Source organism: Bos mutus, chromosome 19, assembly GCF_027580195.1.
Source record: "Bos mutus isolate GX-2022 chromosome 19, NWIPB_WYAK_1.1, whole genome shotgun sequence".
NCBI lineage: Eukaryota > Metazoa > Chordata > Mammalia > Artiodactyla > Bovidae > Bos > Bos mutus.
In genome coordinates, this window is record NC_091635.1 from 36,563,136 (window position 1) to 36,573,796 (window position 10,661).

A 10,661-nucleotide genomic window follows, 5' to 3' on the forward strand; every position below is an offset into this window, starting at 1 on the left:
GAGTCGAAACACCTCTGTCCTTCCCTGCCCTTGTGACTCTCACACATTGCCCTTATTCCCCACTTTCAGAGTCTCAAAGAGAGACTTCTATCTTAGTGATTTTTATAAGCACCGAAACCTTTTCTACATGAGAGACGTACACATCCCTGCAAAGAAACTGTTGGCTTCCAGCACTTCTCTGAGGTCAGCACCTATTGGACTCCACCCTCTGGGAATGAAGGCACTCAGGTATGCCCCAGGGACACCTGTTTTGGCCACAGAGTGTCTCTATACCCAGCCTGCTAGGACCCTCCATGGGGAGGGAGCTGGGAAGAGGGGCTCCTTCTGCTCAAGGGCTAATGAAGGACAATTTATACTTTAAACTCTTTACCACTTGCTCCTACTCACTCTCGCTCCTTATCCCTGCCTGTGTCCCCAGCATGACTTCTATCTAGGTGGACCCAACTTGCATTTCTGAAAGATGGAATCAGGCTCTGAGGATTCTCAATGGGCAGGACTCTGCCCAGTGTCTGTGTGTGGGGTGATGTACACAGCAGGGGACTAGCAGGTCCCCAGATCCACGCAGGGGGTGAACACACCCAGCTCCCCAAAGGAGGATCTGTTCAGATGGAGCTTGAAAGGGGAGAACTCAGGAACTGGCTCTCCTAGAAAACTGCCACCTACCGTTTTCTTTAGAATGACCATCTAATGCCCTGTGTTTAATAAAAATATAATAAGAAATTCACTATCAAAAAATCATCCTTTCCCCTGAACTCAGGGCAGTTCCTGAAATTGAGTGACTTCCCATAACTTGAGGTTTCCTTCCTGAATGTTGGACCTGGGTGTCAGACCTCACGTGCATGGATTCTGAATCCTCCTTTCAGCTGCTCCTCCTTGCCTGGCTCCGCCCTGGAATCATTTTCGGGTTTAGTCCAGCCGCGCAAACCAGCGCACAGACAGGCTGAAGCTGCGGACCGGCTGGGCAGGCAGAGTGCAGAAGACGCAGGCGTGGAGGAGGCGGGGTACCCGGGCGCAGGTGAGAGCTTGAGGGCGGTGGCCAGGGCTCCTGGTGTCGGACCACTCCGCGTACTCAAATAGGGGCTGGGTTGATGGAGATGGGGCGCTGAGCTCTCAGGATCTGCGCTCTGCCCTCCGCTGAGGAGGGAAAAAGACAAAGACTTCGCAGTCCTGATGGGGAACTGCGTCTCTGCAGGGCGGCCCCAGGCTTGGCTCTGCCCCTCTGTGGAAGGACGGAGAGTTGGCATCTCGAGCTCCTAGACGTCCATACATCCGCACAGAGCCCCTGCTGCCCAGGACCACATCTGGGACGGAACACTTTCACATCCAAGCCAACACTGTGGCTCTCATACTTGTGCCCACACGCTCACTTTCATGCACATACACACTTGTGTGCACTCACAAGGGGCACACATGCACACTCAGCTCATTCACTCACAAACACTCATTAAAACAGAGGAAACCTGGAGAGGGGCACTCCACTGACTCGTTCTACGCTCTCCTTTCATTTTGGTTAGGCTGCAGCAGCAGTCTCTAAATTCAATTCACCACCCACTACTGGTGAGTGATCTGCCATTTGAAAGCCAGTTTCCACTCCCAGTGCCTGGGGAGCCAGAGCCCCTGGGAGGCCCTCATCCCCTGGGACTAAATAGTGAAGGTGGTGGGGAGGTACAGGCCACCCCCCCTCTCCCCCCTCCACCCCCCGGAGGGTGCAACCAGCAGGTGCAAGGAGGGGAGGATTCTCAGAGGAAGTGCCTTGTGAAAGAGAGTGAGAAGTAGCCCAGCTGATGGGCTGGCCTGTACTGATGGCCTGCTGAGAGAACAGGTTTACAGACTCAGCCCCCAGGCCTGGAGGAACTTATTACTGCCCAGTAGGGATCTCTCCTGGCCATAGCAGCAGAGACAGGACACAGCAAAGCCTCCCTGGACTGGGGCATCCCTTCCCTCTGAGCCAGGGTTGGGGCTCCATTTCAGTGTCTCCTGAAGGTGGTTGGTCGCCTCCCTCCACACTGTTGGTCAAAGGCCTGCCTGGACAGCAGGGTGCTCACCATCCCATGTAAATATCCAGGTACATACACGTTACCACTGAGCCTTTGCGTGGGAAAACCTGGTCCAGCTTCTCCTAGGTGCTGCAGGAATGGAGATCCCTGCTGACCGAGAACCCCTGTGCCCCTGGTCAGCTGATAAGCCTCGAGCCACATACCTGCTGCCTCAGTTTCCCCAAGGTCCTGTGGCAGGACAAAGTGCTGGCAACGGCATGCACTTTCCAAGGTGTTCCACTGACTCCCAAATGTGATCAGGTCCCCAGTGACAGCACAAATCCCAGCTGTGTGCCCCAGCTTAATACATGGAGATACCAGCAGCTGTGACAGTGATCTGAGAGAATGATGAACTGTTGCCTCACTTTTCCCAACTCCAGAAACCTCAGGGCCCCTCCAGCTCTTGCCCCATCATGCAGTCTTCCTGTAGCACCCCCGACCCTCTGCCTTCTCACCCCTCTCTTCCCCTGTTGTGCCCTGGCCTCTCTCTCTCCCATTTTCCTGTCCTTTGCAGCATCAGAGACAAGAGGAGGGACTCAGGCAGAGGAGTGGAAATGCCAGACTTAAAAACCCATCTGAATTTCAGATAATGAATCACTTTGAAATGTAAATATGTGGCAAATATTGCATAAAATATACCTATATTTAAAAATAAGACAGCAGTGGAACCCCAGACTGATAAGGCGGCAAAGGTGCCTGAGGACACGGGGAGCTCCTCCCACCCCCAGTCCAGCTCCTCCATCCCAGTCCAGCTCCCCCCATCCCAGTCCAGCTCCTCCATCCCCAGTCCAGCTCCTCCATCCCAGTCCAGCTCCTCCATCCCAGTCCAGCTCCTCCATCCCCGAGTCCAGCTCTTTGCAGACACCCCTTCTGCACTCTATAAGGTGGAAAAGTCTGTGTCTCCATTGTACAGATTTGGTTTAGTTGAGACTGGTCTATGGTTTCAAGGATCTGCCCCAACCTGGAGTTCTTCCCAGCTCCTAGGCTGTATCATCTGACAATGAGGAGCCAGGCCCACGGTGGTTGGAGTTTGGGGGCAGAGCCTGGTGGGAAGGGACCCTGGCATTTCCTTGTCCAGATTCTGGAACCCTCCAGGGCTTTCCTGGTGAGGAGAACCTCAGGGAGCGCATGAAGTTGGACTGAGAGGCTCGTGTGTGTGGGCAGAGCCCCGCCATGGCCTAGGGAAGGCTCAGGGAAGACTGGAGGTTTGGGGGCAGCAGGAAGAGCGGCAGGGAGTCCCAGCCAGTGCCCGTCTGGGAGCCCACACCTTCAGCAACCTTGGACAACATGACAGAAGATGGCCAGGGCTCACCTGTGCACAGGCCATACTCCCTCAGGAGGACTCCAAGTGGTGGTAGAAAGTCTGTGACACTTCCTGCTTTCATAGTCTTCTGGTCCTTTCATTATCTGTGAGAACATACCTATAAATAGCACATCTAGTAACTACAAATGGGTATTTAAGGTGAAGCTAAAACAGATACTAATGTTTAAAAAATGAGTCAATGTAAAATAATTTTTAGGACATAGGGGTATGTGAAAAGTGAAAGTGTTAGTTGCTCTGTCATGTCTGACTCTTTGTGACCCCATGGACTGTAACCCACCAGGCTCTTGCATCCATGGGATTCTCTAGGCAAGAATGCTGAAGTGGGTTGCCATGCCCTCCTCCAAGGGATCATTCCAGACCCAGGGGTCAAACCCACGTCTCCCGCATTGCAGGCAGATTCTTTACCATCTGAGCCACCAGAGGAGCCCACCAATACTGGAATGGGTAGCCTATCCCTTCTCAGGGATCTTCCCAATCCAGGAATCGAACCGGGGTCTCCTGCATTGCAGGCAAATTCTTTACCAGCTGAGCTACCAGGGAAGAACTAATTTTTAGGACATAGGGATATGTAGTGTTGTGAAAAGCACAGAGGTTAGGGTGGGGAGGCTGGTGAGACAGGCTCTCTGGGGTGTTTCCCTGGCAGGTAGACAAAATATGAGATATTGAGAGCAGAGGGTGGTTTGGTGAGCCTGACGTAGGCTCAAAGGACCCCACACACCTTTCCCAGGGGGCCACGCCCTCGCTGCTGGAAGACACCATCCGCCCTCCCACCCGACCTCTGGACTTCAGCCTGCTTCGTCCCTTTTGCTTTCCTTTTACTTGTCAACACACACGCTCCCTCCCAGAGTCCAGTTGGGTAGGTCAGCGTGTGTTGCAAAAACACCGTTTTGCTGAGGTCACCCCTCTCCATGTCACCTGGTCCAGGTGCAGACCAAGGTTGACCTTTGACTCATTCAGCTCTGCCGGGCCCCTGCCCAGAGCTCACTGGAGGGGACTGACCGCACCCTTCGTGTGGCATCGGCCCTGCAGGGAATTCTGAGCAGGTCTGCAGGGACTGAGCACCTATTGTAGGCAGAGCATGTGGGGGCCCTAGGGGCCCTCCCCCCAGCACTGTGTGTGTGTGTGTGTGTGTGTGTGTGTGTGTGTGTCTGTGTGTGTGTGGGTCTGTGTGTGTGTGTGTGTGTGTGTGTGTGTGTGTGTGTGTGTGTGTGTGTGTGTCTGTGTGTGTGTCTGTGTGTGTGTGTGTGTGTGTGTGTGTGTGTGTGTGTGTGTGTGTGTGTGTGTGTGTGTGTGTGTGTGTGTGTGTGTGTGTGTGTGTGTGTGTGTGTGTGTGTGTGTGTGTGTGTGTGTGTGTCTGTGTGTGTCTGTGTGTGTGTGTGTGTGCTGTGTGCAGGGACAGGGTGCTCTCCCAGGGAGTGGGAGTAGGATCCTGGAAGCTTCTGAAGAGGGGGTGGCTTTGCCAGGCTAGCTTGTCCTGGCTCCACATGGAGTGAGACCCTGCGTGGTTCAGGACTGTGAATGAACCCACTCATTCATTTACTTTCAATCAACGTCCTGGTGGCTCAGAGGATCTGCCTCCAAGGCGGGAGACTCAGGTTCGATCTCTGGGTTGGGAAAATCCCCTGGAGAAGGGAAGGGCAACCTACTCCAGTATTCTTACCTGGAAAATCCCATGGACAGAGGACCTTGGCGGACTACAGTCCATGGGGTCACAAACAGTCAAACAGGACTGAGTGATTTTCACTTTCACTTTTCACTCAGCATCCCAGAAAGTGTACTAGGAACTTGAAACACGACTCCTAAATTTATGGGAAGGATGAAAGCTGGACAATGGTCAGGAAAACGTGATGAGGAAAGGTTTTGAGGGGGTGAGTTTCCTTCTGGATACTGTAGACCCCTGGCTGTCTCCCTCCCAGAGAGACCACAGCTGCCCTTCCCACTAAGTCTCCTGGTCGCACTGGGCATTCGGTGATGATGCCAGGTCACCAGCAGGAGGCTCCCCCTCTCACACATGGGGGATCACTGCTCTCAGAGCACAGGCTTAGGTGGCATTCTTCCTTTGGGTCCCTGGGGGGTTAGCCCTCCATGTGACCCTGAGGACACCTGCCTGCTCCAGCCTTGGGGCCAGTGGGCAGGCCTCCCTGGGAACGTATTTTCAGCCTGGGGAGACTTGGCCTGCCTCCCCATCGATAGGACACACAGGCCCACGTTCAATGGGGAACAGGGGGGCAAAGGCTGTTCTGAGGTCAGTGGAAGCAGCAGAGTGGCTGGGATCCGAGGGGAGATCTTGAGGAGACTGGAAATGCTGGGGGTCCTGCCCAAGGCTTCCTCCAGGATGAGGTCAGTGGCCAGAGATGAGCACACAAGATCAATCTCCTGCCTGCTCAGGCAGGCTCAGGGGAGGACATCCCTGGGCAAGGGTCTCCCTTCAGGCAGCCCTGAGGGCTCTGGCTAGGAGGCCAGGAGTCACTGTCGACCACCAGCAAGGATGCCTTTGGGCCCGATGGGTCACTGGGCACCATTCTGTGTATGAGAACCTTCCAATTTAAGAAAAGTTATTTTATAAAAAATACTCAGGAAAAGAATTGAGCAGATCTTATCTAAGGTGCCAGGAAAAGCCCCAGCACAGGAAGTTGCAACACCTCTTTCTAGAACATTCCATCACATGAGGTTCTCAGCAGCAAGTAATAGTGATGAGCTCTTTATGCCCCATCCTGGCAATTGCTGAAAGGCAGCTACTGGGTTGTGTCTACCTGTGAAATCTCAGCCTCTCTTGCATTATGCTGAGCAGGTTGGGGCAGGATCAGGGCAGCTGTCTCTCTTCACTTAATCACCAAATTCTTGTTAAAAAAAAAAAAAAAGTCATTGATTAAAACTGTGTTAATGTTCTTGTGAGAAACTAATGTCCAAGGAAAGATAAACAGCCATAGAGAGAAGCTACCTTCCTGGGGTGAAAACGCATGATGGACAGCATAGTGGCCTGTACCCTGCGGCTGGCAGGGCCTAAATGGCCCCACGTGGTGGGGGTGCCTTGGCCAGGGCGACAGGGTGCTTCACTCTTCAGTGCCTCAGGCACCACTTGTCCTCCTGGAAAGGAGCAACATTAGACCTGTGACATGCCACTTGCAAACAGACCTTGAGGAATATTCAAGATTTGAGCATAAAAATAGACAAAATTTGACCGTGATGGATATTCCACCAATTGGGAAGCCTTTTAAAAAGGATACTCTACACAAACAAACAAAAACTACTTTAAAACAAAACCCTGAAGCTTTGAAGGAAAAGACAGACAGGACGACATAAACACGTGGAGTCCTTATTCCAAAGACAATCTGGGGAGAAATGACAATGGAAACGTACTTACCCTGGAAGGCAGTTTGTTTCTTTAAGGGGTGAAAGTCTTATGAAGCTGTAAGGAGAAGACAGACACTCCCAGGAAGAGGAGCAAAGGGTTTGCAAAGGCAGTGACAATGTGGAAATCTGAAGGGCCAGAAACAGGGTGAGCTGGTCAGCCCTCCACAGCACCAGGTGTCACCAGGAAGAGGCGGAGCTAGAAGCCCAGGGGACAGGGCAGCTCACAAGCTAAGACAAAGGGAATCCTTGCAGCCACTGAAGTCAAGCTTTCAGGATCTGGGGAGGCAGACCTCACCAGCAGCACACTACAAAGTGAGAACCAGACACAGAGAAGTGGACAGAACATGACCCCAGAACACTCCCTCCAGTGTCTGGGGTTTGTGCCTGATTATTCCAGTGAGGGGAAAGCTGGGGTCTGGGGAAAGAGGGAGGGGCCAGTGTGAGTGTCCTGGGGCAGCTGTGACCAAGAACCACAAACAAGGGATCAAAAGAAGCAAAGTTTGCCCTCCTCCAGTTTGGAGGCCGGAAGTCCAAAATCAAGCTGTCAGCACAGCTGCAGGGAAACATCCTTCCTTGTCTCTTCCAGCTTCTGGTGGTTCTGGCGTCCCTTGGCTTGTGGCCACATCCCTCCAGTCTGTGCCTCTCTTCAAGCCAGTCACATTAGGCCTCTCCCTTGTCTCTTTATTATGACTTCTGGACAAATTTCTCAATCTTCTTACAAGAAAGCCAGACTGAGTGACATTACTTTGGGCAGGAAATGGCACCCACTGCCCTGAAGAATCCCAGGGACGACCTGGGCTCCATTATTTATGGCTGCAAAGGCTCTATTTCCAAGTAAGATCACCTTCACAGATTCTGGGTGGACATGTGTTTTGGGGCCACCTTTCACCCTTCCCTGATGGATCAGTGGTAAAGAAAGTGCCTGCCAATGCAGGAGAGGTGAGTTTGATCCCTGAGTCGGGAAGATCCCCTAGAGAAGGAAATGGCAACCCACTCCAATATTCTTGCAAGGGAAATCCCATGGACAGCAGAGCCTGGTGGGCTCCAGTACATGGGGTTGCAAAGAGTCAGAAATGGCTCAGCGACTAAAGAGCAACAACATTCACCCTTGTACATACAGTACAGAGGGCGAGAAGAGAGAGACAGTAGTGGGCTGTCTAACCTGATTCCACGTATGTAAAATCACATACATGTGTGTGCACAGAACACGTGTCTCTCAGGTGACGTCTTTCTTCCTCAACTACAAATGTTGTACTTATGTGAGAAAAGAAGGCTGTCCTTCTGACAGTAAATTAGGAATAGAAGCAAGTTTAGAAAATCAAGGGAAGCCAGAGACAGGAGCACCGGTCACAGGGGTCTGGGGGCTGAGACTGTCCCTCGCCATGTCATTCTCCTTGTTTGACCCAGAGTCTCCTGGAGTCAGGACTGGGGCTGGTCACCAATGGCCCTCAGCTCCTGGAAGCAATTACATCCACACTTTCCTTTGCTCCTGGCCCTTCTGCCCAGTACCCAGCAAAGTGGAAAAGGAAAATCAGAGACACTGAATTCAAAACCAAAGGGTACCAAGTCCATGGCATTCTGGAAAAGGCAAAACTCTGGACACAGTAAAAAGATCAATGGTTGACAGGAGTTGGGGGAAGGATGGATGAATGGATGGAACACAGAGGATTTTTCGGGCAGTGAAGCTACTTTTTGTTGTTGTTCAGTCGCTAAGTCACATCCCATTCTTTGTAACTCCATGGATTGTAACCTGCCAGGCTCCTCTGTCCTCCACTATCTCCTGAGTTTGCTCAAATTCATGTCCATGGAGTTGGTGATACTATCTAACCATCTCATCCTCTGTGTAGTACCTAATGGTAGCTACATGTCATTATGAAAAGTGAAAGTGTTAGTCACTCAGTCATGTCTGAGTCTGTCCATGGAATTTGCCAGGAAAGGCTACTGGAGTTGGTGTCATTTCCTACTCCAGAGGATCTCCCTGACCCAGGATTGAACCCTCATCTTTTGTGTCTCCTGCATCGGCAGGCAGATTCTTTACCACTGTGCCGTTTGGGAAGCCCAAATGTCAGTTTTACTGGATGCCAAAGCCTGAGATGAGCATTTGTTTCAGAGGAAGTGAAAGTTCAGCTTTCCGGACTGTAACTCACGAGTTCCACAGGAAGACTCTTTTTGTTGATAAAAGCAAATCTGGAGAGTGGACCAAATGTCCCCAAATGCCAATCCTCAGAATGCAAGAGCTGAAGAGGGGCAGGGAGCATCCAAGGTGGTCTTAGGCTGGTGTCAGGTTCAAGCGGCCACACGAGATTCTGTGTGTCACGACCGTCTCTACAGGACACATGCTCAGGGAGTTTTGCATGTTTTATATAAAATTCAAGATAAACCCAGCAATATAAATGGACTTGTTTCCCAGGGACTTGTTTCCTGTCTCATCTGTGTTTCTCATCTGTCTGACAGTGGTCCCACTGCAGACATTATAAAGGTGTCGAGAAGGGTCATGACACAGTTGGGTCAGGGAGGAGCTTGGGGACCCTCACCCACCCTGGACAGGGTGCAGCCCCTCTCACTGGCTTCCCAAGGAGCCTAAGGGAACTCTGACTCATCAGCTTTCCGTCCTTCAGGGAGTGTCCCCAAAACCAGTAAGGAGGACGAGGGACCCCTTAAAACTCATCCACGTCCTGCTGGCCATGCTGACGTCAGCATCCACTCTCCTCGCTCCCCGGATATTCTGGGTCCTCTTGTTGTTGGCCGCCTTCAGGAGTGCTCAGAGTGGAAGTAAGTCGCATGGTCCCAACTCTGCCAGGGGGACCCCAGCAGGGGCAAGATGGGTGTGGGAGGAGAGACCTAGATCAGGCCAGGAGGGGCCCAGGCTCCAGGTAGTGCCAGTGACCCCAGGAAGGGCAGTCACTGGATGTCCTGAGGTCCAGGCATGACCCACAGGTGTGACTTTCCCCCCACAGCCTGGGACAACCCCAACTGCACCAAGGGTGTGGTTTCTGTGTTGAGGGCAAGCCAGCCACGATGAGCTGCAGCATCTCCAATGCCTTCTCCCACATCAACATCTCCCTGAGAGCGGACCCCAAGGCACCCTGGAAGCTCATCTGCAGTGCAAAGCCCCCAGGAAACGTCTGCCAGGATGGATGGGAGCTCTGGGTTTGGGAGGGCGAGGCGTACCTAGTAACTGAAGAAGCCCAGGACACCCAGGCAGGACAGTACAAGTGGACTCTGATGGGGCGCCAGAGAAATGTCAGAACCACCACACTGACCGTCATAGGTGAGCAGGGCCGAGTCGGGGGAGGGGATTGACCCCCAAGAGCTTCTCTTTTTGGCGGGCAGGAGTGCGGAGCAACTAGGGAGGAGTGATTCCTGCCCACCTGAGGTGCCCAGAACCACAGGACATAAGGCCTGAAGAGGACTTCCACCCTGCCCCACCCACGCCGTGGCTGTGCCCTCTCTGAGCTTCTCAGGGCAGCCCCGGCATGTGTGCCTGCTCACTGTCCCCCTGTGCTCAGGGAGCTGGCACCTCCCTTCCTAAACACCGCCTATCCCGCCCCCCACCCCTTGCTTTGCTGCAAACTCCCCAAGTAACCGTTGCTTCCTTCCCCTCTTCACCTGTGCATACGCAGTCAGAGTCACCCTGAGCGCTGGGGACAGGAAGCAGGGATCCAGCTTTGCCCCGGACAAGGAACAGTGGGAGGGGCTGAGAAGGCACCCCTCAGCCTAGCCGGGCTCTGTGCGGGGAACCCAGTGAGGCCTTCATGATCTCCTGTATCCAGGGCTCATCTGACACCTGGGGTGGAGGGGCTGTGTCAGGGCAGGCCCTGGGCAGGCCCCCACCAACCTGCCCTGTGTCTCTTTAGCAGACCCGCATTACCTGCCTCTCACACCTCCCACAGGTAGGTGTTCCTATCTTCATCCTGGGCTACAGGAGGGGGCCCCAGAAAGCCCCC

General features: G+C 53.1%; 1 non-coding gene across 1 annotated transcript; it reads left to right on the top strand.

The window, feature by feature from the left end:
- The first annotated feature begins 879 nt into the window (after nt 1-879).
- LOC102268323 (uncharacterized) lies at nt 880-10,443 on the top strand. The gene is made up of 3 exons (XR_011468018.1): nt 880-1,015; nt 9,333-9,486; nt 9,672-10,443. It is a non-coding gene; the product is annotated as an uncharacterized protein (transcript).
- The last annotated feature ends 218 nt before the right edge of the window (nt 10,444-10,661 follow it).